This window comes from Desmodus rotundus, chromosome 13 (assembly GCF_022682495.2).
Source record: "Desmodus rotundus isolate HL8 chromosome 13, HLdesRot8A.1, whole genome shotgun sequence".
Taxonomy (NCBI): Eukaryota; Metazoa; Chordata; class Mammalia; order Chiroptera; family Phyllostomidae; genus Desmodus; species Desmodus rotundus.
The window spans coordinates 75,615,892-75,641,372 of record NC_071399.1 but is presented as its reverse complement, the minus strand read 5'-3'; the positions used below and the strand labels follow the sequence as shown (position 1 = coordinate 75,641,372).

Below are 25,481 nucleotides of genomic sequence, written 5' to 3'. Positions count from 1 at the left end.
CATTAAAATCTGGGAATAATGACTAACAGTTTTTATTTAAATAGTTTATTGTTTACAAGTAATTGTCACGCTATTCCTTACATATGACCATTTAAAAAATAATTAAACCAAGGTTAAATAGTTTAAAGGTAGAGATGAAAGAAGTTTCATTAAATGCTTTCTTAATTAGTATCTTTCCTGCAAAAACACATGATGACTAGCAGATGCAGATGCGCCCAACATGCTATCCTACCTTTGTTACCTAATACCTCTATGTGGATCCAAAATGCACCTCATTCAAACAATCATGGGAAGTAATACATTTAGAAGATGGTAGTAACAGGCTGGACAGAACTATCTAAGGGCAGTGGTGTAAAGGAAAACTACCCCACATTGATAAATGAAGAAATAATGTAGGACAGTATGGATAGAACTATGGCTTCAAGCAAAACACTCCTCAGAGTGTATCTCAAAATGCAAGCCCACTATTTCGTCTTCACAATTTTTCTACATAAACATAGAACTTAACATTAGTTTTTATGTCTTGGAGTGAACAAATACTCAAACATGGTAAAACAATGGTTGGGCTCAGTAAGACAGAACCCAGTAATAGATGATATCATGATTAACAGATACTCATTTCAGAAATCTATGCACCCAAAACATGGAGAAAGATGATAATATTGAGATAGACAAAGTAAAGCAAAGGCAGATCTTCCTGTTTACTACTGGAGAATACATTCAGTAGCAGCTGACATTCAAAACCATGCAGACTATAGTTTTAAGGAAAAAGATTTTCAAAGATTCAGTGGTAAGTCGATATAGATATTTGCCTCTTGTGCACATGTAGGAATGCACGCTACTTTTCCTCTCTGAGCAGGGCACTCTTTCCTAGCACAGGGAGAAAATAAAGCACACGGTGCAGTGCGGACCAGAGATGCGCGCACCAAGGTCATTACCAGCGTCCACAGATCAATTTCTCTCTTCAATGCACACTATTTCACACGGCATCCGACCTGAAAACCAAAGTGCTCACAATCCCTCTTCTTTGGTTTTCCTTCTTGTGTCATCAAAAACCAAAAGAGTGCTAGCATGTTATCGAAAAACCAAGAGATAAACAATTAAAAGAATTAGAATTCAATTCTTGTCCAAATTAACTTAAAGGTAATTAATCATAGGGGATTCAAAAAAACCACTCATTTGCCAGTAGTAAGTGAATTTCAAGTTTGGGCAAAGTTGTTTTCTGAGTTTTAGAATATTAGCATGTAGTCACAGTGACACTTTGTGTTCACTTTTAGGGAATGCAGTCCCGTAAAGTGCTAGATAAGTGGATACCCTAATGCACAATATGAGGCATGTTGCTAAAAAGTTTATCTTTGAGAGATCCAAGGAGAAAATGAGAGGCAGAGTGAATCAAAATAAAAGGTTTAAGCTCAGCTTGACTAGAATAGCATACACATGATGTGTCATTAATACATGGATAGGGGTCTCTCCAAACTCAGTGATACCCTTTATATTGTCTAAGACAGAGTGCTCTCTCCCCCCTTTAAGCTGACTGACCTAAAAACCTCTGCATCGGAAATATCTGTTCTACATCATTTGTTTAGAAATATGATTGTAGGTTATTTCAATTGTTTGTTCAAGTCTCAATGGGTAGTAGAACTTATGTGCTGAAATAAACTCAGAAACTTATTTGTATTCAAAATTAATTATTTCATGAAATGATACAATTCTACTTATATCTAATGGAGTCAATACTAATAAATTTCAATGACTATTAGTGAAAGAGAGAATATTTTGAATCAAAACATTCAAATATAACATTCCACAACAACTGGTTGAGGATATTTAATTTTTTAATGTAACGAATATTTTATCCTAATACTGCAACTATTTTTATAAAGGTTGTATAATAAACATTTAGGGAAAATTATTTTTAAAGCAAAAAGTAAAAGTTGAATTTATTAAATTATTAATATAATAATAAAGTAGTTTGAAAAGAAATTTCAAAACACTGCAACATTTAAATGAACCATGGAACTGGATTTTAAGGCAAAGCATTCATTAGTATACCTAGACACCAAATACTTAGCTAGCCTTGGCTGAAAAGGAGCACATAAATTACTTGAGCTGCAAGGTCAAAAACATAAACACACTAATCCCAGATGCCTGATACACTCTTGTCTAAATGCAATTTGGAAATATTTGGAAAATAGGAACTATCTAGACAGCTAACTAGGGACATTGGATAACCCTTGGTAGAAAGTTTTAACAACTCAGATGATATATATAATGCACATATCCATATGCACATATGCACATATACATATATACACAAACATATAAGTTTATACTTAAAATATTTGTGAGATAGTTTTTAAATTCATTTGTATGTAGATTAAGTCAATTGTGGAGTTAGGCAGAAAGGGTGTATTCGAGACAAAAGACCAGAGTTTTGGAGTGTTAAAAACATGTAGATCAACTATTTTGTGTTCATTAAAACTAGCTGATTTCTTTACTTTCTCCATTAGCTTACCTATCGATAAATTTTTAAAACAGTAATTGAAGCTCAGGAAATTAAAAAGATTTGCTCCAAACCTGGCAACTAATAAGGAGCAAAGCAAAGAGTCAAACCCACAGCCAGCTGGCAAACTCTTGTCCAGGGCACAGCTGCTGCACCTCCAGATTTACTTAGTAGATCTGCCCATTTACGTCTAGAAAGGCTGGAGAAGTTCTGTTAATGTTTCGCAAACAAAATCTCTCCTCACTAGTGAATTCACTTGAATTTGAAAGAATTCCCTTAAATTATGTAGTTTACAACCTGAAATACTCATAAATTTACTGCAATTTCCCAAAGAAGGAGATACTTGTTATTTTGCAAATATATTCCTTTGCACCAAGTAATCAATGAGTTTAAAATTATTGAACAAGTGTCAGATAATAAAACAAACTATGTTTTAAAAAAGATCACTAAAACTATAGTTATGTCTTCTTAAACTCAGCAAACCCCAACTTCATACTAAGAAGTGGAATGTTTAGGAGAGTCTGTCATTGGTTCAAACTGTCACATTTAAGGGTGAAAGAGTTCCATCAACAAATGTATCAGAGCACCTGGGATGAAGGGGATAGAGTGGGCTAAACTGATCATACTATTTGTGAGGGCAATTCTCGTGAGACAAATGTCGTTCTGCACGTTATTGAATGCAATCAATTCATAATTGCGTGTATTTTAAGAACAAGTCAGAATCATGGAAGTACCAAAATTGTTATAATTTTGTAAGCAAAACAGAATTGATCAAGCATATGACGAAAATGCAAGATACTCCAATTTTATAAGAGAAAAAAACAAAAATGAAAATGACTGATTTGCTTTAAAGTATTTTTGTTTGTGGGTAAAGGAAGAAAACACTAAATAAATACAAGATGTAAAAACAATCACCATTATTGTTCCTACTCGCACCACTCCAGCCCACACCATCACTTCCACTGTTGATATTACCATGTACCAGAAACTGTTATGTGCATCACAAGCATTTCCTTATGTAATTATTAGAAATACATATGTGTGGGGGTGTGTATAATGTGGGGTAGTACAACTGTATTATCCCCACTTTACATAACAGGAAACTGAGGCTCAGTGAGATGAAGTAATGTTCCATGATCAGATTAGAAATGATACAACTGAAATTTGAGATGCAACTGAGAATTTTTTCTGAAGCCCATGCTCTGTACTAAAATATCCAAAAGAGAAAGTCTTGGTATCATAAGTGACAGTTGAGTCATGTACTCAAATGAATTACTCTTTGGTGTGCAGGCTTGCGCTCAATCCACTGAGCTACACCAGCCAGGGTCCAAATGAATTACTCTTAATGTTATTAAATGTGATATCTGATCTATAATTAAAAGCAGGCAATGTTTCAGTAATAGGATCATTAGGTGGAGAATCAGAATATAAAATCCCACTTCTGGTCCTTACACTATTTGTGAGGTGTCAGGAAAGTCTCTGCTATTCTCTGGGCTTAGGTTCCTTATTTATAAAAGTGGTTAATTCACTAAGTACACATTTTTGGAGCCCACTTTTACTCAAGTCCCCATTTCTAGTGTTATGTGGGACCTGGAAATGAATGAGATGTAAGTCCAAGTTTACATTAATATTGCATTTGAAATGGCTGTGACTTCTATACAATTATTTAAGGCATTTTGATGGATAACATTTTTTAAAAATCTGCAAATGTTGGAAATCAAATCTTAATTTAGAGATTACTAACATTTCCTGAGTGATTAACATGTGTCATATATTACCTATTAAATCATCATAAAGGTCCTGGAAGGTAGGTATTATCAGTTCTGTTTTATAGATGAGGAAACTGAGTTTCAGAGATTAAGCAATATAATTTGGGAGATCATAAATTTGAAATCTAATTTAGATCAATCTTAATCCCAAATCTACGTTTTCTATTCATCATGGATGTGTTTATTAAACCAACAATGTTGAGTGTATAACAATGTGCCAAGCGATGCCCAACCTTTTGGCATCTCTGGGCCACATTGGAAGAAGAGCTGCCTTGGGCCACACATTAACTACACAGTGATGAGCAATCACACACAAAACAATCTCATAATGTTTTAAGTACACTTACGATTTTGTGTTGGGCCGCACTCACAGCCATCCTGAGCCGCACGTGGCGCGAGGGCTGCAGGTTGGACACCCAAATGCTTAGAAAGGAGATCAGATCTCTGCCCAGATGGAACTTACAGTCTACTGGGGACATCATGCATTAAACACATACACATTATACTTATAGACATATAAACTGGCGAAAGTTTAATTGAAGGAAAATCGCAGGGTACTATGTGAAGGAATAACAGGCAGAATAACTTAGATTGGGTGGTCAAGATATGACCCACAAGGAAAAGCTTGAACTCTGACACAGTCTAGATTTCAGGTGTTGGCCTCATGCCACCTTTATGCCAGTGCAATTAATATGAGCAAAACTCTGTACAGTATGGTCACTTCAATAAGTTAGGCCAAGGGTAAAGTTTGGGAAATGCATTATGTTTATCATAGCGCATATTCTCCTGCCTGTGCGATGACGGGCAACCTAATTGATATGTAGAGGTGCTTCGGATAACGTAAGTCTGTGGGAGAGGCGGTGGGGAGGAAGAAGGAGGGCATAATTCAAGGGAGTCAACTCACCAGTTGATGGCTCTCCACACCTTTAGAGCCAGCAATTGCACTCTTCACCTTGTGTGATGAATTGTTATTTTCCGCATGTGGAGGTTCGTTTCCTCCTTCTCCCATCGTCTTTGCAAATCTGCTTCTCATAGCAGGGTTCCGAGGGCTAACCATTTATTTAGTGTACAGAAAAGTACTTTGGGAATCTCAAAAGAAATATCTTATATTGAGAATAAATAATACAACAATAACAAGCTGGCGAATTGTAGTTAGTATGCACCTTTCATCTGACGTCCTGCCTAGTCCTACTACTTCTCCACCCCTGCGTAGGCAGGGTGAATTGCTGAAGTGAAACACACACTATTCCTGGCTCAGAGAGTAAGTCCAACAGGTAACAGCCAAAGGGTTCATATGAGTTGAGCCGAAATGAGAAAGATAAATAGAAAAGCAAGATAACCCAAGAAGTGGATTTTTTATTGTTCAAGATCTTTCTAGATCTTTCATAGGGGCTGTGCAGGGCACTGTGGGCTCCATTCCTTTTTTAAAGGTTCTGAACCACCATCCTCAGTGTACTTTTGAAAATGCATTAGTGACCTGCAGAATGCCTTTTAAAGGTAAAGTAGAAGAACTGTTCTCCACCAATGAATTTACACTGGTAACCCCCAAATAAAGATCTATACACCAAAAAGACATTCTCAGTCTGCGTAAACCAACTCAACACCAACTGTTCTCCTCCTTATCACATAATCACGAATCCTGTGACCAGATCCTAAAACCATACAGAATACATAAGTCATTCGTGGAGACCAATCAGCTGTGAACCGAGTTCAGTCAGGAGCTTTGGAAGTCTGGGCTCCAGGACCAGCCCTGTTTTCTGATTCCATCCAGATTCCTCACAGACAAAGCCAGAGGGCAGGTCAATTCCCATGGCAGTGAAACGGGCGAGAACCCAGGCACTTACAACCTCTCCTCTCCTGGAGATGCTTCTGTTAAGCGGCCAGCAGTCAGAAAAGGTTGTTTCCATTCTTGGAGGAGATAGTTCAGTCAGTTTGGCACCTTTTTTCTTAATTCTAGGTGAGCCCCTTCCCACTGAGAAACTAGGGATTTTGATGGAAGAAAGAGGGAGAGGAGGTAAAGGTAATTTTTGGAACAGAGGCAACCTGAGAAAATGAAGAGGGACTCCCTCTTTTGAGTCTCTCTTCATACAATTAGATCCTCACCTATTTCTAAATAAGATTTAAGAATCCGATCCAAAGGCAACCTAGTTATAGGCCTTGATCAGGTAGGGGAGAAATTGTGCTGTAAAAGGGCTGGGAGAGGGCTGTGCAAAGCCTCGGAGGACAATAGGGGCAGGATTTCCAGTTGTGTCTAGGATTGGCATTGACCTTCTCCAGGAACCCAGGGGCAGGGCGGGTGGGCTTTAGTCAAGACTCCCCACTTTCCCACGTTCAGATTAACAAAAGTTGCTCCACGTCTGCAGTGAACTGCTTTTTATGTTTCTATTTAACTTTTGCTACAATTCTTAGCATGGTCCCTCTAGAGTCCTGCTGAACAGAAAGAGTGGGAGGGAGGAGGCACCCGTCTTCTGATCTCCCAGAACCTGAGCCTTCTGCGCTCAGAAAAGCAAACCAGCGGTCACCACTTCTTAGGTGCCTGACAACACGGTTGCTTGGGCCGGGAGACAGGGCGGGGCCAAAGCGAGCTGGGTAGCTGCAGCCCAGAACAGCTCTGAGGAGGATTTCTATGCCACTGGGAGTTGGATAGGAATGCTCCTTAGAGGAAGGAGAGCCAGCTAGGATGAGGACTCACAGCTGCCGGGGGAAATCAGAGACAGGTAGATTTTTGTGGCCAGGCCAACAGAATGATGGAAGGGCAGACATGGGAATAAGAGAGAGTGACCGTGTTTCCCTGTGTGCTTAGGAGGGTGGTATCGCAGGTCCCCTGGGCATGTCCTCAGGCCCTGGTGCCTACTAAAGTTTACAGTCACTGGCTGGCTCTGTCCAGCAGTGAGGAGACAGTTCACCTCTTGAGTTCCCTAAGGAGGGGTAGGTAACACACAGACTTGTGACAATCTGCCTTTAAGATCTGTCTTTTGTCTTTTCATGGCCACAGTGTTCCAGGCCCGTCCCTCCAGGGCTGGAGTGTGCTCTGCAGGAGCTTTGCCCGGGCCCAGAAGTCTAGCAGCTCCTCCGTCCCTCACCTCCCACTTTTCTAACACGTACCGCCCTCCATACGCTCTACTTGTCCAAGAAGTCATTGAACTGGGTTCTCTCCCATGATACAAATTATCAATTCTTCCCTCCCCTCTCAGATAGCATCGAAAACAGCTTGCTATTCAATAGATTAAGTAAATGTGTATTTTGTGGAAGGGTGGATTGTAACATTCGTCAGTTGGAGAAATCAATAATCCAAATATTAGCAGGCCTCATATCCTCTTAATAGCCTCGTATTCAATACTCCTTACTCCAGGAAAACTTTCATTTCCTTTGGTGAGAAATCTCCATACGTGAGGGCGATAGATCCCATGCCTGAAGCAAGGACTACATGATTCTAGAAACTAAATAGTCTGTAGTTGTATGAAATAACTTGTTTAATTGCTAATATTGAAAATATTGGCTTTTAATGGTGCTGTTAACCTTTTACCATCAGACATAGCTGCTTATTTATTCATTTAATCATTTAAAGCCATAGATCAGTGGGCAAGAAATTATAATATCTCAGTACAATGTAATATTCAACTATTTCTCTCACACAAATCCCAGCAACATTTGGGAAATGGAATGTCCAGGAAAATTAGATCAAAACTTCATAAAAGTACAATAGGAAAGGACTTATTTCTTTACTTTCTGGACACCTCCTTTGAATCCGCAGAGCACATTTAGTAAATGAGTTATATAAATCAGGTCGCACGATCTTTAAGTGTAATTCTGATAGTATTGGTCACCAGTGTGCTTTCACTTTCTGTTCCTAGTCTGGGCCCCTTGTAGAGCACAGACAGACTTCTAATACATCCTCCTTGTCCCCGTGTCGGAATTGTCAAAGCAGTACTTGGCTATTGTAAATCGTGCTGCTATGAACATTGGGGTGCATAGGTTCTTTTGGATTGGTGTTTCAGGGTTCTTAGGGTATAATCCCAGCAGCAGAATTGCTGGGTCAAAGGGCAGTTCCATTTTTAATAAATAAAAAAAATTGTCAAAGCACTTCACAGAGCCAATCTTTGGGGTCTTCAGAGGAACCCTCTAAGGCAGATAGAACATGTTAGGAGAGCAATTAGAATCATTCCCACTTTGCGGCTGAGGAAACTGAGATCCAGAGATAAAAGGATCGGCAGAGCCAACGAAAGACAGGTGTTACATTTCCCAAATTACTTCGAGCACAATTCAAATGTCTTTTCCTCTTCCTTTTTGTCAATGGTTGATGGGCACCATTTGAAACAAAGCTTATTTTTGTTGTTATTCAACACAATAATTTCGTCACGTCTCTGACCTATGGAGATTCTGGCTGGCCCTCATTTCCCGCTCTGGCCCTGCTCTCTCTGCCTGATTTCTCTCCAGGTAACACAGTGCTAATCAATTTGTACTTCAGGTGCTCTCCCATGCTCCCAGCTGAGGCATCAACATTTTGACCACGGATTTCAAAACAACTTTAGAAAACAATGATAAAAAGTAGATTTTTCTACCAGAACTAATAGGTATTCCCAGGCAATTCCTCTTGTATTTTTGCACAGCGTATGCTGTTCATAAATAATGTCAGAAGTGGGCCTTCGCTTCTTTAGTAAGGTGGTCATTTAATGTAAGTAAATTCACATTAAATATTGAAGATCAGAAAAAAGCAGCCTCTTCAAAGAGGTCACATTTAAGTGAAGAAAAAAACAATGTGTGAGGAGAGGACCCGCCTGGTGCTGGGTGGCACAGAGTTAATGGCTCACAGAGAGCATATACATGTTTTTTAAAGATGTTTTATTGCTTACAAAAGGAAGTAGTCTTGAGAGACTGGATACAGAAGCTGCCTCCAACCAGCTGCGCTGTCAAACTAGGAAGGATCCTGTTCAATTACTGTGGCAAAATAAAATACTTTGTAAAGGAAATAAACACGATGTGAGCTAAGATTCATGCTTTCAAATATACACAAGGTTTGAATTTTTAATTAGGGCTGCTAATTACAGTCATCAGAAAGCAGAACAGAATAGATTTTACCTTACATTTAGCAGACAAGCCTTCAACCCCAGTGTATTTTTCAATTTCATTAATATTTTATGAAAATGGCCCTTGCAGCTTCAGCCTATTCTAGTCTCCGAGAAAACTGCCCCACATTATGGATGCCAGTGCCTTTAAGCCATGTGCATTAGTGTGATGACAAAATGCAAAACAGCATCTTGTCAACCGCCGCATCAATTGATTCTATTAGATAGTGTAAAAACAGTTGGGTGTGAGTTATAATCTCCGTGACACTAACGATGAAGCAAGACACTGGCTGAGAACAGCCATTAGCCATAACCCAGAAATTAATGGTTCTAATATTTTTGGAACAAATTAACCTTAATGAACTGGTCTTGCAAATACTGTATTATCTACAGATAAGTCAGTGAGTGGAACAATACCATTACATGCCTACTGGTAAACATGTAGAAATATGGATACTAAACAAACAAAATATACAGGTAGGTGTTTCATATGTTTACCCATCTCTCATGCCTGTTTGTTTCTTACATACTCTATAGATACAACTAGTCACTCCCCCATTTATATTGTAATTGGTAGTGATTTAATATTTTATAAAATTGCCTGTAACATCGTAGAAAAGCAAATAAAACATTTCCCAAAAGTTAGGGGAGTACAGATGGTCAGAAAATAAAATTTTTATATTTAATATGCAAAGAACTTTCCTAAGTGTAAGGTGAATGCTTTTGTAAAATAATCAGTTTTTCTATTATTGTGAAGAATATCACCTTTCCTCCTTATACGTTCATCCATTTAGTTAGGTTTTTAGTTTTGCAAATAAGGTTTTCATAAAATAAGCCATGTGCGGTACTCCTTGAAGTGAAGTACATATTTGCCCTCTCTAAATACTTCGGGAAAGTTTGTCAAAGTGATACCGAAGGACACATGGGTGGGATAGCTTTGAAAAGTAAAATCAATAAAGATAGGAGCCCTTGTGTTAATTTCTACACAAGAGCAAAACAATGTGTGAGACCCATTCCCGCACTCCCCATAATTATTAGGGTGCCAAAGTGAATGGAGTTCAAGCAGCCATAGTAAATTTGATAGACAACTCGCATGGACCAGACCACCCTAAAATAGAGGCCACTGCCAAATTCAACTGCAGCTCAAAACTGTAATGGTATTTTACCAGTGGGTTGTTTTTTTCAGTTTAGTTTCCTTCACGTAACGCCACTTCAGTTGTCTCTCTTCATCCCAAATGCTTATGTAAACACTCTTTTCATCATAAAGGATCTCTACTTTAAAAAAAAAAGTGTTTAGTACCTACTCAAATCTGTGGTCCGAAATCCTGGAAACTCATTGACAAATACTGTACAAAACTCAAATACTCAAATGGCTAATTTAAAGAAGAGGAAACAAAAGTAAGGCACTTGTCAACAACAGTTTGTTGGCTTAACTTTGACTTGCTTTCCTGGGAAAGAAGAAAACAGAATTTTCAATGTGAACTGTCAGCCCTCGTTATGGCAGAAGCTCACTAGTGAGAGATCGGAGTCCCCCTTCCATTGGCAGAGAGAAGCAAAGAAACCTTCCACACAGAATTCTTTCAAGCCTCCTCTACAACTCCACTTAAATAATTTACTTTTCATTTTTTCCCTCAGACTATTCTTTTTAAAGTTGGCTGACATGCGTGTTGACAAGCATGCTTTACTGCAAAAGATGACTTGTGTATTGGATAGGGGGAAAAAAAATCACAAAAATTCCTCCAACTCTGAGAATAAAAGAACTATTCTCTTTACTTTGGGGAATACTGTTAGCCTGGACTCTGTCTTAAGCTAGGGGGTACTAAGTATAAATTAATATAAGTTAAATAGATGCTTTTTAAAAAAAAAATCCTTGCTCTCAGATATGTTTGTTGACTTTAAAAAGAGAGGAAGGGACAGAAAGAGAGACAAACTTCGTTGCCTCTCTTACCTGCCCCCACCAGGGATGGAACTAGGTATGTGCCCTGACTGGGAATCAAACCAGCAAAGTTTTGGTTCAGAGAACAATGCCCCAAACAAGTGAGCCATCCACCCAGGGCTAAGCTAACTGTGCTTGAGGAAGGCTGTTTACTACTTTAAGAAACAAACCACTGGCTGTATACTTAATTCAGCAAACTAACTGGAAATAAAACTGTTAGATTTAGGCAGAGAGGCCTTAAATCCATTTATTCAGACTTAATATATGTTTATTTAATCCATGAATGCTTAATTTTAAAATTTATCCTTTTAAAGTTCTGCCAGTACTGGAGAGTGTAGTGGATAAATAAAATGATATGGAAATAATGGCTTAAGTGTAGCGGCTGATTCTCTAGGTCCTTGGCTTTACACGTTAATATTTATGATGATACTTAGAGACTAAAATAGAAGGTGGAGAGACAACAGGCTATTTAGGTCATTCACATACATTTGGATTATAAATAAAATGATTGACCTGTGCTGGCTCAGGGCCTTTACGTTGATATGATACAAAAGACTCTTTCCTACTTATGTCCACCTGTAGAGGGATTAAAACCACTTCGTTTTAGGAGGAACATTTTCTGTTCTAATAAAAAAAATGTGTTTTCTGAATAATAAAATATTCTTTCAATAAAAAAAACTTATCTCCTTCTATTCCTGAAGTGTTTTTATGTACTGTTTTTTGAAATGTTTCATAGACTTCTACCTGATATGCAATCTTATATTACATACAACATACTTTATAACATAATTTATTATTAAAGATATCATTACATTTACTCTTCATAACATCTTCCTCCTTTATAAATCCCTCAGTTGTAACTAGGGAAGAAAGAATATGACATAAAGAACACTGCCTGGCCATAGGGGTTTGACATTAACCACTTCCAGCTATAAGGTCTTCACCATGGGCTGGGAACACAGAACATAGCTTTTTTACTACCAGACATGAAGTTATATCCAGACCAAAGCAACAAACTGCATCATTGCTCTAGAATAAATTGCCCTGAATTGTACTTTCCTCTTGCAATGGAAAGATGTTGTTAGAATTATTTTGAGATTATAATAAATAATAAGCCTAGGCAAGCCAATTGTTTCCCAAAAGCCTATAAAGCATTTTATTATAGCAACATGTTTTCACATTTATAGTTAATAAACATGAAACTACATGTAAATAGGTGGTGGGACAAATTTTTTTGATTAGCTCATAATCCAAGTAAAAAGTATTGTAAAATTTGAAAAGGTTATTTAAAATTTGACATATCCAGTCTTCAGCATCCCATCTATCCACCAACCATTTTTTTAAGGAGCCTTTGTGGATTATAATCTCCATATGTGCAATAAACTCAAAGTGATTATTTTTATATCTGCTTCAATATTCATTCACATATCACTCATGTATTCGTTTGTCCACATATCACTCATTCATTCATCCATTCATATACACCTTCTTTCCCGTAGTCTTATCCCAGGCAGGAATTGAACATCTAAGGCTGTGCTGTCCCGTAGCCACATGACTCGGGCATGTCAATCATGCCCAGTCCAAATTGAGATGTGCTATAACTGAAAAGTAAACACCACATTCTCAGTAATTTAAATTTTATTTTAAAATTGTTTATATGTTGAAATGGCATTATTTTTGGTCTGTTGTGTTTAATAAAATATATCATTAATTTCACCTCTTTCTTTTTTATATGTGACTATTAGAAAACTTCAGCTTCCCTATGTGTCATATGTGCTTACCTAGAGCAGTGGTTTTCAACCAATGTACCACAAGAATTTTTAAAACATGCAATACCTGACTATTTAGTCAGGGGCACTGACCTCTTTTCCTTTATATTGTCAAATAAAAAAAATGATGACAGCCAACACAACAATAGCTATCCAGTGTGAATGAATCAAAATTATACCTATTTTTTTTGTCAGGCCAAGAGTATAGTATATTTTCTGGCGTGCCTCAGAATTTCAGTATGTGTGCTGTGAGATGAAAAGAATTGAAAATTGCTGACCTACAGGGCGGTAAGCACTTCGGTAAGTTCTGAAGTTTCTGTGATGAAAACAACAGTGGCCTGGACTCTAAGGAGCCTAGTTTAGTGCTAACATGAAAGGTCTGCAGTACAAATTCTAACTCTATTATTTTCCAGTGGCTTGACAGCTAAAGCAATACCTTTCTTGTGTGTTCTTTCTGTTGAATCAGTATTCCTGTAAAATATGTAAGTCATTTAATACTTGCAATATGCTACAGAACTCCCTGTTGTCTGATTACCCTGACACAGAGTTTGGATCACTGGAGGCTTAGTCAAGTTCACTTGTTAGGTTAACCTCTTACTTTGGGAAAGACCTCAATCACTATTCAAGATCTCAGACTGGAAGAGACTGAGCCTGCTGCCAAGTGCCCCCAGGCATGCACCGGGAGCCCATACCCAGCAATGGAGGCTCTTACACTCGGCATTCAACAACCTCACTCTGCTTAAGGCCAATGACGGGGCTCTTCCAGGACAAAGTACTCTCAGTTGTCTGGCAATAGTTGTTCTTTTCTTTATAAGAACCTAATTGGGCTGTACAGAGATTGTAGCTGTAACTTTGGCCTCATTAGCACCATACTTCCACCATTATTGATCTGGCTCAAGTCACTAATAGAAAAAGTACACTCTCCTTGGAAAAGACACATTGCAGGAAGAGCTCTCACTCCGTGGAAGCAGAGGCACCTCACTGTATTAGATCATGGCATTGTTGGGCCAAAGTGATTCTTTTCTGGAACCATGAACGGTAATTTAGCTTACTGAGAAAGAGCATTGTTTATATCCTAGCCAGACGCTTGCCTTAACCCCACAATGAACCTTCTCAATTATTACAAGCAATTTGTCTCCTCCACCGACATCTTCCTCAGAATAGCTTTGATTCAATTAATTTATGCTTGTACATATAGAAAACTTAATCTCCAAGAAGGGTAAAGGAAGTTTTGACACCCCGACCATAGCAGTGTCTCTATGACAGTTCCCAAGTGTTTTGCCTGTGGGGAGAAAGGTGGAGCTAGTACTTGGTAGTTGTTAAGTCCCCTGCAGTCTTGTTAGGAGAGACAAATCCATTAGCTCAGTGTTTCACCCTCTGGTCTGGGTTCCCCTGCTTACCACTTGATTGGATAATGGTAGGAATTGACTGACAAGTGTGACAAAGGCCACAGGGCCATCTCTTTGTGATGGAAATTGATGGCTCTGTAAATACAGTCCTTCACTTCCAATAACTTTAAACACTGGATGATTAACCTGAAGTATCTCAAATTTGCTTCTATTCTTATTTATCCCCCCCTTTACAACTGTCATAGGGCCTCCTGTGTCAAGAGTACTGACTGCAAACATTTTCACTGTTCAGATGGTCAACCAAAATATTTATTTCCCGTAAATTTTTGGTTATGGGTGATAATACTATATTTTATTAAAATGTATACTTGGATCTATGGATACATAGTAGGAAGTCAATTGTCTCACACTTCTAACATATAACCGATTTAATATGTTTTGTTTTCTACAAATATAATTATTAAGAATCATTGTTATAATATTAACTAGAAGAAGAAAATAATATTAAGCCCACAACTTATTCTTCCTCTCTTAGTTTATGTAATAATGTATTATTTATTCTGGATATACTTCTAGTGAACTCAAATAATCTCTTTTGAAGGAATTTTATCACAATGGTAGATGGGATGAGGTTTAACTTCTCAGGATAAAACTTTTTATCAATAAGAATTAGACATTGTATCTTCATTTTAATATATTGTTCCATTATAGTAAAAAATGCTTGAGCTAGCCACTTGTTAAAGAGATAGTGCAAAGTGTTAGCTGGAAGCTTTAGGTAAAACATGCAAAAGCCCCAAGTAGCTTTTATATTTCAGTGGGAATAATGTTTACATGACAATTATTTTAGAAAAACTGATCATCTGGAAATTCTACAGTTGTCTTCAATAAAATCAAAGCCAATTGTAGATTAAAGATCTCTTTACTCACTTGAAAATAAAACAAAAGTTTTTATGTGTGCCTAAAAATGAATGAGTTATCAGAGTGAGTTTGGAGAATATTTTGCTATTTAAATAAACCTACATTTGCATACAATAGCACTTTAACAATAAACAAAACATGAAGACAGCAAAGTAAGGTTAAAAATCATCATGTGTACCACCCTGCCACTTAGGTGGTTAATAGATGCAAAATTCTAATAATTTAATTACAACTACATTAAAACTTAATTAGAAAGTAAGTTAAATAGTTAATTAATTACATGTATCCACAAGCACTTAATATTGTAGCTATCACTAGGTGCCTTAAGAATGAATTACTAATATTTTCTACTGTTAATACATGGTTAATTAATGATTTAACAGTGTTTTACTGCTCACTCATTAATGATTTATTACTGTAACTTAAACAGTTTCCCAGCTTTGAGTGCCTTAAATAGACATCTTAAGATTACTTTCCAGGTTTACCTTCTTTCTAATGTATTGGTTATTACATTTTCTATTGTGTTACTCTGATCTTCTTTCAACTATGAATATCAAATATCCTGAATACTTGGTCGGGAAAAGCTAATCCATTATAGTCACTGAATGAATCTGACCAATATAGCTGAATATGAAAATGGGTACAGACCTTGTCAGTTTAGCTCAACTCCCCTTCCCACAACAGGCGTTCTTACACTGTGAGCAGGAGAAGGGACTGTGGGACGTCAAACCAACTAACCCAACTGGCAAGCTATTTTAGAATCTGCTCCCCATTCAGTACCTAAATTGCCCTCATGTTGATGACCATTCTGCCAGAGAAGAGCATGCTATAGATGTTTGTTTAGATAGGGAGACCTCTCTTAGTGGCTGTTTATGGGACTCTCCAGCCCTTCTCCTAGTCACGTGGCCTGAGGCCCGGGGCAAGGTAGACTGTATTGCCAGGCACGCTGGTAGTTAAGAGAGGGATCTCTCACCAGGCAGGTCACTTAGGTAGGGCCCATACTGTGAGACAGAACAGTGATGGAGCTTGTACTTGCTGGGAACTGATTCTTCATCACAAACATGCTTGTCATTGCTTCTGGATTTGCCTAGAGTCTCCCAGAATGCAATTATATCTTCTGATATGTACCTGACAACTGTATTGAGGTGTTTCTCTCCCCCCTCATTTTGGGAAACTACATGGAAATAGTTTCTGGGGTGTGCCACTGCCACCTTAATGCTTGTCTTGATGTATCTACATGTACTTATCAGGGGATACTGTGGCTGCTAGGAGACTGCATTTAGTTGGTTTAGAAATGAGAGTAATGTTCTAGAAATGGCTTTTCTTTTCTAAAAAGTGACAGATATGCAACAGGGGTGGAACTGCTAAAATTAACTGTCTTTCCTTCCCACCTTTCAAAAAATAGAGCTTTAAATGTAGACTTCCAGAGAGAATGCACTTCTTTTACATTTGTTAAAGAAGACAGAGAAATCTAATTTTTTACTACAAAAGCCTTAGAAATATTGACAAGGCTCATCCAATGGAAACTGGACTATATTTCTGCACATGAACCATTTAGCAATTAGCTGCTAAATATCAAATTTTAAATAAAATCCATGTAATTTCTGTAACTTAATTTTGTCCTTTTAAAAATGATTTAGTTTCAAGGTATTTAGATACCTCTAGGTCTCTAGGAATGGAAAAAAGACAAAACCTCTATGCCAACTTTAAATGGAGATGCCAGAGTATTGTAAGATGGTTTCTGTCCTCCATGGTAACAATGACACAATTGAGGATAGTCCAGAATAGAGGAGGAAAATCAGGTTAAATATAACTGATCAAAGCTATTTTTTTAATTGCAATACCAAGTTATAAAGGCTGGTTCCAGTTACATAGTTGGGTCAAGACACATCAATTTTAGAATTATAAAATGTAATATAGATTCAATATATGATAATGAGTAAGAATTATATATTTAGTTATACATAATAAAATAAAAAAGTTAATCTTGCTGTATATTTCTAGAAACTATTAGGAAAGAAGAATATTTACTTTGACCATTCAAGTGTTGTTTGGGATTAGGATTTCAAAATCATTTGACTGGAACCAATTGCCAGCAAAGTGATGTCAGGGCTAGAATTTTAAAAATTCATGAGACTACTGGTCAAGATGGCAGTTAAGGCAGACATGGATTGCCTCTTTGCACAAGCATGTCAAAATTACAACTAAAATATAGAACATTCATCACTCAGAACCATCAGAAATAGAGTTGAATGGAAGTCTGACAACTATGGAATGAAAGAAACCACATCCATTCAGACAGAGCTGGCAGTTTGGTGCCATATTTGAGACTCCATCAACCTGGCTAACACTGTTTGATCCATCTTGGAGATCCCCAGAGACTCTTCCCCACCCAATTTATGGGCCCACCCAAGCTGCTTTTCCATTCAACAGCTGGTCTTGGATCATGCTTCACAACTTCCTAAATCTTATCAAACAAGCAACACCTGGCTCAGTGAGCCCCAGGTCTGGCATCACCAACAGCTAGCCTAGATTCACAGCTTGGCTTTGTCTGGAAACCTCCAAGCCCAGCACAAGCAGCAGCCATCTCAGATTGCTTCATAGCTCAGGCAGGGCAGTCTCAGGCAAAACAAAGGTGGGGGCTGAACTTGGACTGCACCACCTGGGAATCTGCAGGGCCAGCACACCCAGTGGATAGGTACAGACCACAATGGAGCACCACCACCCTGCCTCTGCACAGCTGATCCTCCACAGAGGGCAGAGATTGGTGGCAGAGATTGGTCACAGCCAATCCTTGCAGCTGACTGGCCTGGGTAAATTCCTCGCATTGACCTGCCAACAGCAACCAAGGCTCAATTACAAAGAAGGGTGTACTCAGTCCACAGGAAGGGTGTACCTCAAGTACCTAGCTTGGGTGGTAGGGGAGGTGTGCCACTGGACTCTACAGGTAGTGTGACCTACTATATTAGGCCACAACTACTATACAGTAGGTGACCTACTATATTAGGCCACCAAGACACAGAGTCAAAGCAGCTCTACCTAATACATAGAAACAAACACAGGGAGGCTGCCAAAATGAGGAGACAAAGAAATATGGCCTAAATAAAATAACAGATCAAAACTTCGGAAAAAGAGCTAAATGAATTGGAGATAAACAATCTATCAGGTGCAGAGTTCAAAACTGGTTATAAGGATGCTCAAGGAACTTAGTGAGGACCTCAGCAGCATTAAAAAGATCCAGTCAGAAATGAAGCATTCAATAATTGAAATAAAAACCACTTTACAGGGAAACAACAATAGAGTGGATGAAGCTGAGAATCAAAGAGTGATTTAGAACATAAGGAAGCAAACAACAACCAATCAGAACAATAAGACAAAAAAATGAGGAGAGTATAAACAGCCTCTGGGACAACTTCAAGAGGTCCAACATTCACATCACGGGGGTGCCAGAATGAGAAGAGAAAGAGTAAGAAACTGGAAATCAATTTGAAAAAAATAATGAAAGAAAACTTCCCTAATTTGGTGAAGGAAATAGACATGCAAGTCCAGGGAGTACAGAAAGTCCCAAACAAGATGGATGCAAAGAGGCCCACTCCAAGACACATTATAATTAAAATGCCAAAGATTAAAGATAAAGAGAGAAAATAAAAAGCAGCAAGAGAAAAGCAATGAGTTACTTACAGGGAAGTTCCCATAAGACTATCAGCTGGTTTCTCAATAGAAACTTTGCAGGTTAAAAGGGAATAGTAAGAAATATTCAAAGTCATGACAAGCAGGGAGCAAAGTCAGGGAAAAACCAATATTGCTCTACTCAGCAAAGCTATCATTTAGAATTGAAGGGCAGATAAAGAGCTTCCCAGACAAGAAAAAGTAAAGGAGTTCATCATCACCGAACCATTATTATATGAAATGTTAAAGGGAATAATTTAAGAAAAAGAAGAAGATCAAAACTATGAACAACAAAATGGCAAAAATACAAATCTATCAACAATTGAATCTAAAACTAAGCAAAGAAGAAGAACAGAGACAGAATTGTGGATACAGAGGGCATTTTGTTGGTTGCCAGATGGGAATAGGGTTGTAGGGGAATGGGTGAAGAGGTTAGGGGATTAAGAAGTACAAATAGGTAGTTACAAGATAGCCATGAGGATATAAAGTACAGTATAGGAAATGGAGTAGCCAAAGAACTTATACGCATGACCCATGGACATGAACAATGGTGGGGGTATTGCCTGAGGGAGTGGGGGCTGCTGAGTGGAAGAGGGGCAAAAGGGGAAAAATCAGGACAACTGATATAGCATAATTAATGAAATATAATAAAAATATTTATGTACATCTCATTAACTGTCAGCCTATGATGAGGTAGCAATTGAACATTTGGAAACTTAAAGGAAGATACTGAAGGAGGGAAGCAGAGAAGTAAAAGCCAGGGCTGTTTAGATGTTTTGAAAATTTATACCAGCCTAAACAAACAAGTATTGGTTTATAACTTTTTAAGATCCATTTAGATACCTTTATTTTGTTACATCGGTGGATAAGTTTCCATTATCCACTGAGATGGCCTCTTGAATTATAGAATCACTTTTCATTCATTCATTCATTCATTCACTGATTTTTGTTGCTCATCTGCTATGTGGCAGGCACTAGACTGAGCAAAGATGAGGAAATCAATTTGAAAATGAAACCAGCAGTCTTAAGAGAAGCTGCAAAATTTTTACAAAGTTGATATGGCTCGGTAGCAAAACAAAATATCAGTTCTGTAGCAAAATATCTGTAGCCAAATATCTTTTTATATCCTCCTTATTTTTTCTATTACCGTAATGACATACAATGAATCTGATAAAAGTTATTTTAGATATTGACAGGCTCCTCACTCAAAGCAATTTTGTGTAGTGCCCCCTGCCCTTGTAGAAAGGCTAGCCAAGGATAAATCCTCTTAGAATAACCTCAAGAAGATAAGAGTTCTACATGGTTCAAAGATAAAAATGGAATAGAGTTCTAAGACATGCAGTCTCCATTTCAGAAACAAAGAAGTTACATCTTTAGTTTCAAATATCCAGTTCTTTCTTTTTCTCTTTTTTGGATTGTTCCTCATAGAACTCAACTACTGTGTGCTTTATATGAGGGTCCTCTTCTTCGGGAGGAAATGACATACCTGTCTGCCACCTTTCGAAGGATAAAACAGGACCAAGTGACCAAGTACAAGCAAAGAGAGAGGGATCTAGCAAAATGTTGCTGAGGGTCCTACTTGTCTTGAGCCTAAGGGGAAAAAAGCTATGAAAGGTGAGTTTGGGGCCAAATGGAGGGGTTTTATTTAACCTGTAGCCTTTGGACCTATATAGATAGGTTTTAAGTTATGTGTGGACCCTCATGTAGTATTTGCAAAATTTTTAGTGCATATGAGTTTTTCAAGAAAGGTCTATAGCTTTCATGCGATTTTTAACGGGTCTATAGCCTTCATCTCCCCCAAATTGAGAACACTATCTTTCAATAAATTATTTGAGTCGCAATACTATTTCATCAGGATATATTTCCATTAATTTTAGAGTTTTAGGCTTTTCTGTGCAGTTGTTTTCTTAAAATCAAGAGTATGCAAAGTCTCGCCAAGGCCTGCTATTGTCCGATGAGGTTAAGGAGACTGACTTTCATTACTGGGGACCACACTCTTTTATTTCCACATTCTGTTCTCACCTGGGTTAGTAGACATGGCCGGAAAGTATTTCCCACTGAGGGACAAGAAAATAAAGTTAAAAGAATTTCTCTGTTGGCATGCTGACAGGCTTCATAACCTAAAATAATCACTTTGGTTTTGCTTACGTGCATGTCATAGGTCTTAATGTCACTTTTAAACTTAAAGAAACTTTAATGTTTCTTGGGCCACAGAGCATGAAAGAGCTTCCATCTTCAAGTAGGAGTAAAATAAGTATTTCTACATTTCTCAATTAGGAACAGCTGTAGTTTATTCTCTATCAGCCTATTTTTGTGACCTCACCCTTGCTGCTTGAAACCTTTGCGCAGTAATATTTTATTCTATCCCAAAGGTGCCATATGTCACCTTCCACCTTCCTAAGATAGACACCAGGTGCCAGAAAATGTCAGGCTCTCAGTAGTTAAAGTTGAAGGTAATAGTCCTTGGCATGTCTAAATGCACTTTAAGAAAAAAATTTTTTTTTCTATGGATAAAAGATGTGGGAAAATTAATCATGCTAAGATATTTTTAAGCACATAATCATTAGGATAAATCAAAGTTTTCTATAGGAGTAAGATTTTTTTATTTAATAAGAGATTTAAGCACACATTAATACAAAAATTGTACAAAAAACAAAAGTAACCATAAGCACTGTATTATCTTTTCTTGGACTCTATGTGATGGAAAGTATTCATTCTGGTGTCGATCTTTGAAAAGTGTGGTTATGTGTAAGCATCCTAGTGGAGGAAGAGAAAATATATCCATTCAAATTTAAATTTTGTCCCTAGATAACATGGTGATGACTGAATTTATGACATCCACCAACTGCATTTCCATTAAAGATACCAGATACAGGCAAAAAGATCAAATTACTTATAGATACAATGTTTTAACACAAAAAGTCAAGATGGAACTTTTATAGATTCACAAACAGAATGGCTTGCAGTACCGGAATGCTAAATCCAAATGGCACATCCCTTTTGAGGTAACAGTTTAGAGTAAAACAGACTTATTAATAATCAACGCACTCATATGACCAAGAATGTTATCAGCGCATCCAAGATGGAAAACAACAGGAAACTTGAGCCAAGATTCATTCTATTTTTGCCCTTTTTAACGATATGCATGGGAAAGGAACCCCATTGGTCTCCTTTTTTTAGCTAGTAATGTCTAATGCAGGAAGACAGGAATAAGCAGAGTAGAAAGCACCTGTCAGCTCTATTTCCCACTCTCCTTGATTAGCATGAAACATTAATAGGGCTTTCAGAAATTCTGGCCTGAAATAAGCTTTGCCTGGGAACGTGTCTGTCTTTCTGCACAGAAGCCACTGTCATTAAAAAAGGGCAGATAACTACAGAAGACTCTTTCTTGAAATTTATACCTTTTTTCATACAATGACAAATTATTTTAATAATGGGAATCACATGCACTGCCATTTGTATAATGTTTCCCATAAAATTCCCCCATTAAATTTGCTCCTTTACTTGACTCATCTTTTTTTTTTTAAAGAATGACACACACAAAATGATACATCATGCTTTCTTACAAAGAATTGAAAATGAACATACTGTAATGGGTTAACATACATTTTAATAAAATTTTCATTGTTGTGCATTTCACTTTTCGATTCTGAAAACTAGGGATGTTCCAGTAACCTAAGGCAATGCCTAAGGATAAAACAAATCATATGGTGGTGAACTATTTTCACCTATTTACTCTTCTACAGAAAAAAATATTCATAAATACCAAGGAAAATCAGATATGCACCCAAAATATTATGCTTGGTGTTCAGATCATTTGCCATAAACTATATGTCACTATATACAAAAATAAAACCAAAAATGCTTTTGGGATTTCTATGATTTTTTAAAGGGTTTGGTGCATTGTTAATTTCCATTAAAGGTGAGTGTCAGATTGATTTTGGTTTTCCACAGTAGCCCCAGCAATCTAGGGACATAATCATTCAAGGAAGAAGGTCATAGATCACAAAATACAGCTTTTAGTCCCTAAAAAATATTGTATCCAGATACAAACACCCATAATTTGGGGGTCTAGAAACTTTTGATTTGCTTTGAGCCCTTATTATGTAGTCAGTTTACAGAAAAGATGCCTGTTATTGAACCTGCCATTGTATTACAGTGAGAGTGTCAGCCAGCACACTCCATGTCATTGTATATGAGTCCCTAAGAGGACAAACACAACAGAGGACTGCCCTAGGTGAAATGAGGTGTCTACCAGAATATTATTGAAAAACAATAATATTTCCACAAACTTTGTGGAAAAATCACGCCAATTGCCCCATTTTCACCACTTGGCTATGACGGGGCAGCCCAAATTCAATGAATGCAAATTAAATGTGTTTCCAATTTCTTTGTGGGGAATCTGTAAGTGTGGAACTCCTGCAGTATTTTATAGGCAGATTCAGCAAATACCAATGATAAAGCTAAAAGAATAAATTTATCACAAATTTAGTTAAGAAAAGCTGTTATTTAAAACACTGTGACCACTTTCTATCCCATTAAGAAGCAATGTTTTTCATCAGTTCTCAGAGGGATGTTGCTGATAATATTGCTTTTGAAAGTAGACAAAAAGCAGAATCAAGAAGCAAGGGGGAAGTGTCAGTTAAAAATGACACTAAAAAAGTCAAATCTTATGAAATGAAATTGTACAGTAAACTGCCTGATGTTAGTAAACCTACACAGATGATCAAACACACCCTGAAAGTAGTTTAAAGTCTATTACATATTTTTTCTTTCAATCAATAAACAAAGTATATAAAGAATACATATCTGATCTCTGTGTATTATTCTTTTAAAGCAAGTCTATGCCCAAGATACATAAAGCACAGTTTATAAAGCAAGACACACCCGTCATTGACACTGACAACTGAAATTGACTTTCAGAGCCAGGACCCTGAGGAGGAACTCTTCCAGTCATAAGTCCTGATGAGTCCCTGGGTGACATTGCCTGGCGCCCTAATTGTCAGGAAGGCAAGTTAAGGTTTTTCAACATAGCATTAAATCCTTTCCTAATCCTAAGGAGGCAAATGAAAACCTCATGTATTTGAAATACTAACATGAAAACAGGCTGTGAATAATGGCCGAGGGATTTCAAATTATTATTATAGAGAGGCAGGGAACCGGGAACAGGCACATGTACATCTCCAGCTAAATGCTAATCAATAGGGCTATAGAAACATAAAGCTTAATTTCAGAACTATTAATGTGGAGCTATAGAATAAAAGGAATAATGCATATTCACTGCTCATGCTGCATTTTCTAGTAAAAATGCATTGCACTCTGCTAGCTTGTCAATCTTTAATAGAAACTCATTAATTATTTGTGGGCAGGAGATTGAAATGGCTAATAGCTCAAATATATTCCTCCATTTCATTGCATCAGTAGCTCTAAATTAATGCCTATATTTTTTCCTTAAATTAAGTTAAAAAAATTAAAATGGAAATGTGTGCTCTATTTTAGCGTACATTTAGCATACAGGTAAACAAACAAACATTTGTTACTGTCCCCTGACAATTGAAAAAAAGAAACAGAGTTGTTGTTTTTTTCCAAGCAGATGAATGTACAAAAAAGAAAGAAAGAAAAAAACTACATTTGCACTTTTCGACATTACAATCCTTATAACAATCCAGCTTAACGAAAATTTCATGACACAAACACAGCATAGACAATGCTCAAAACTTACTTTGCTTCTTTCATATGACTGACATCATCTCAGAACCTGTACTACACAAAGTATATATCAAAATATCATGTAGTTGGGATGCAGAGCGTTCTCCATAAAACAAAGTCTACTCGATTCTCCCTAATTAAAAATGAAGCTTCTCTGACATTAATAGGCAGTAAAGCAAATTTATAGGCAGACACAGAACATTTCAGTCAAAAAAGTTAGCCTACAACTTGAGAGAAGGCAGCTTTTGCCAATCACATGCCAAGAATCTACCCTCTCTGACCCCAGCCATCTCTCAGATAGCAGATACTGGCATTCTTTGCACATCAGAAATATGCCAGCAGAGACCATTCAGGAGGGAAATAGGAAAGCAAGTCACATTTGAGCAGACAACAAATGCTCCCAAACCTTGACCCACTACATGCAACAGTGAGTGAGCCGCGCACCCAGCACCCAGCACCGTGAGAGAGAGCAGGCACTGCAGGCACCCTAACCTACTCCCTGTCCTGCTGCAGGATGCTCTATTCCCTGCACACAGCAGGTTTACAAAAAAATAAATAAAAGGAGATTTGCATTATCATTATAAGCTAGTACCCGCACAACAGCACAGAACAGATGACACACTTACTGTAATGTCCCATGAAGCAAAGTTCCCATCTAGAGAGAGGCACTGTTTGCATTATTCCACTCCCTGAAAAAGGGTTAACCATTATGAAGAAACATTATGCCAGACATTAGCAGACAGCCTATTTAGAGATTACATTTTTCCATACATGATAAATCCTGAGTAAACCT

At 37.5% G+C, this 25,481-nt stretch overlaps 1 long non-coding RNA gene across 1 annotated transcript in view; it reads right to left on the bottom strand.

The window, feature by feature from the left end:
- LOC128779893 (uncharacterized) overlaps nucleotides 1–25,481 on the bottom strand; it is a 253,756-nt gene that overhangs the window by 228,233 nt on the left and 42 nt on the right. Inside the window, exons 1-2 of the long non-coding RNA XR_008425964.2 lie at nucleotides 25,460–25,481; nucleotides 25,315–25,377 (exon numbers count right to left, since the gene is read on the bottom strand). The exon at nucleotides 25,460–25,481 is cut by the window's right edge and continues 42 nt beyond it. This is a non-coding gene — a long non-coding RNA (uncharacterized lncRNA). The remainder of the gene's footprint in view (nucleotides 1–25,314; nucleotides 25,378–25,459) is intronic.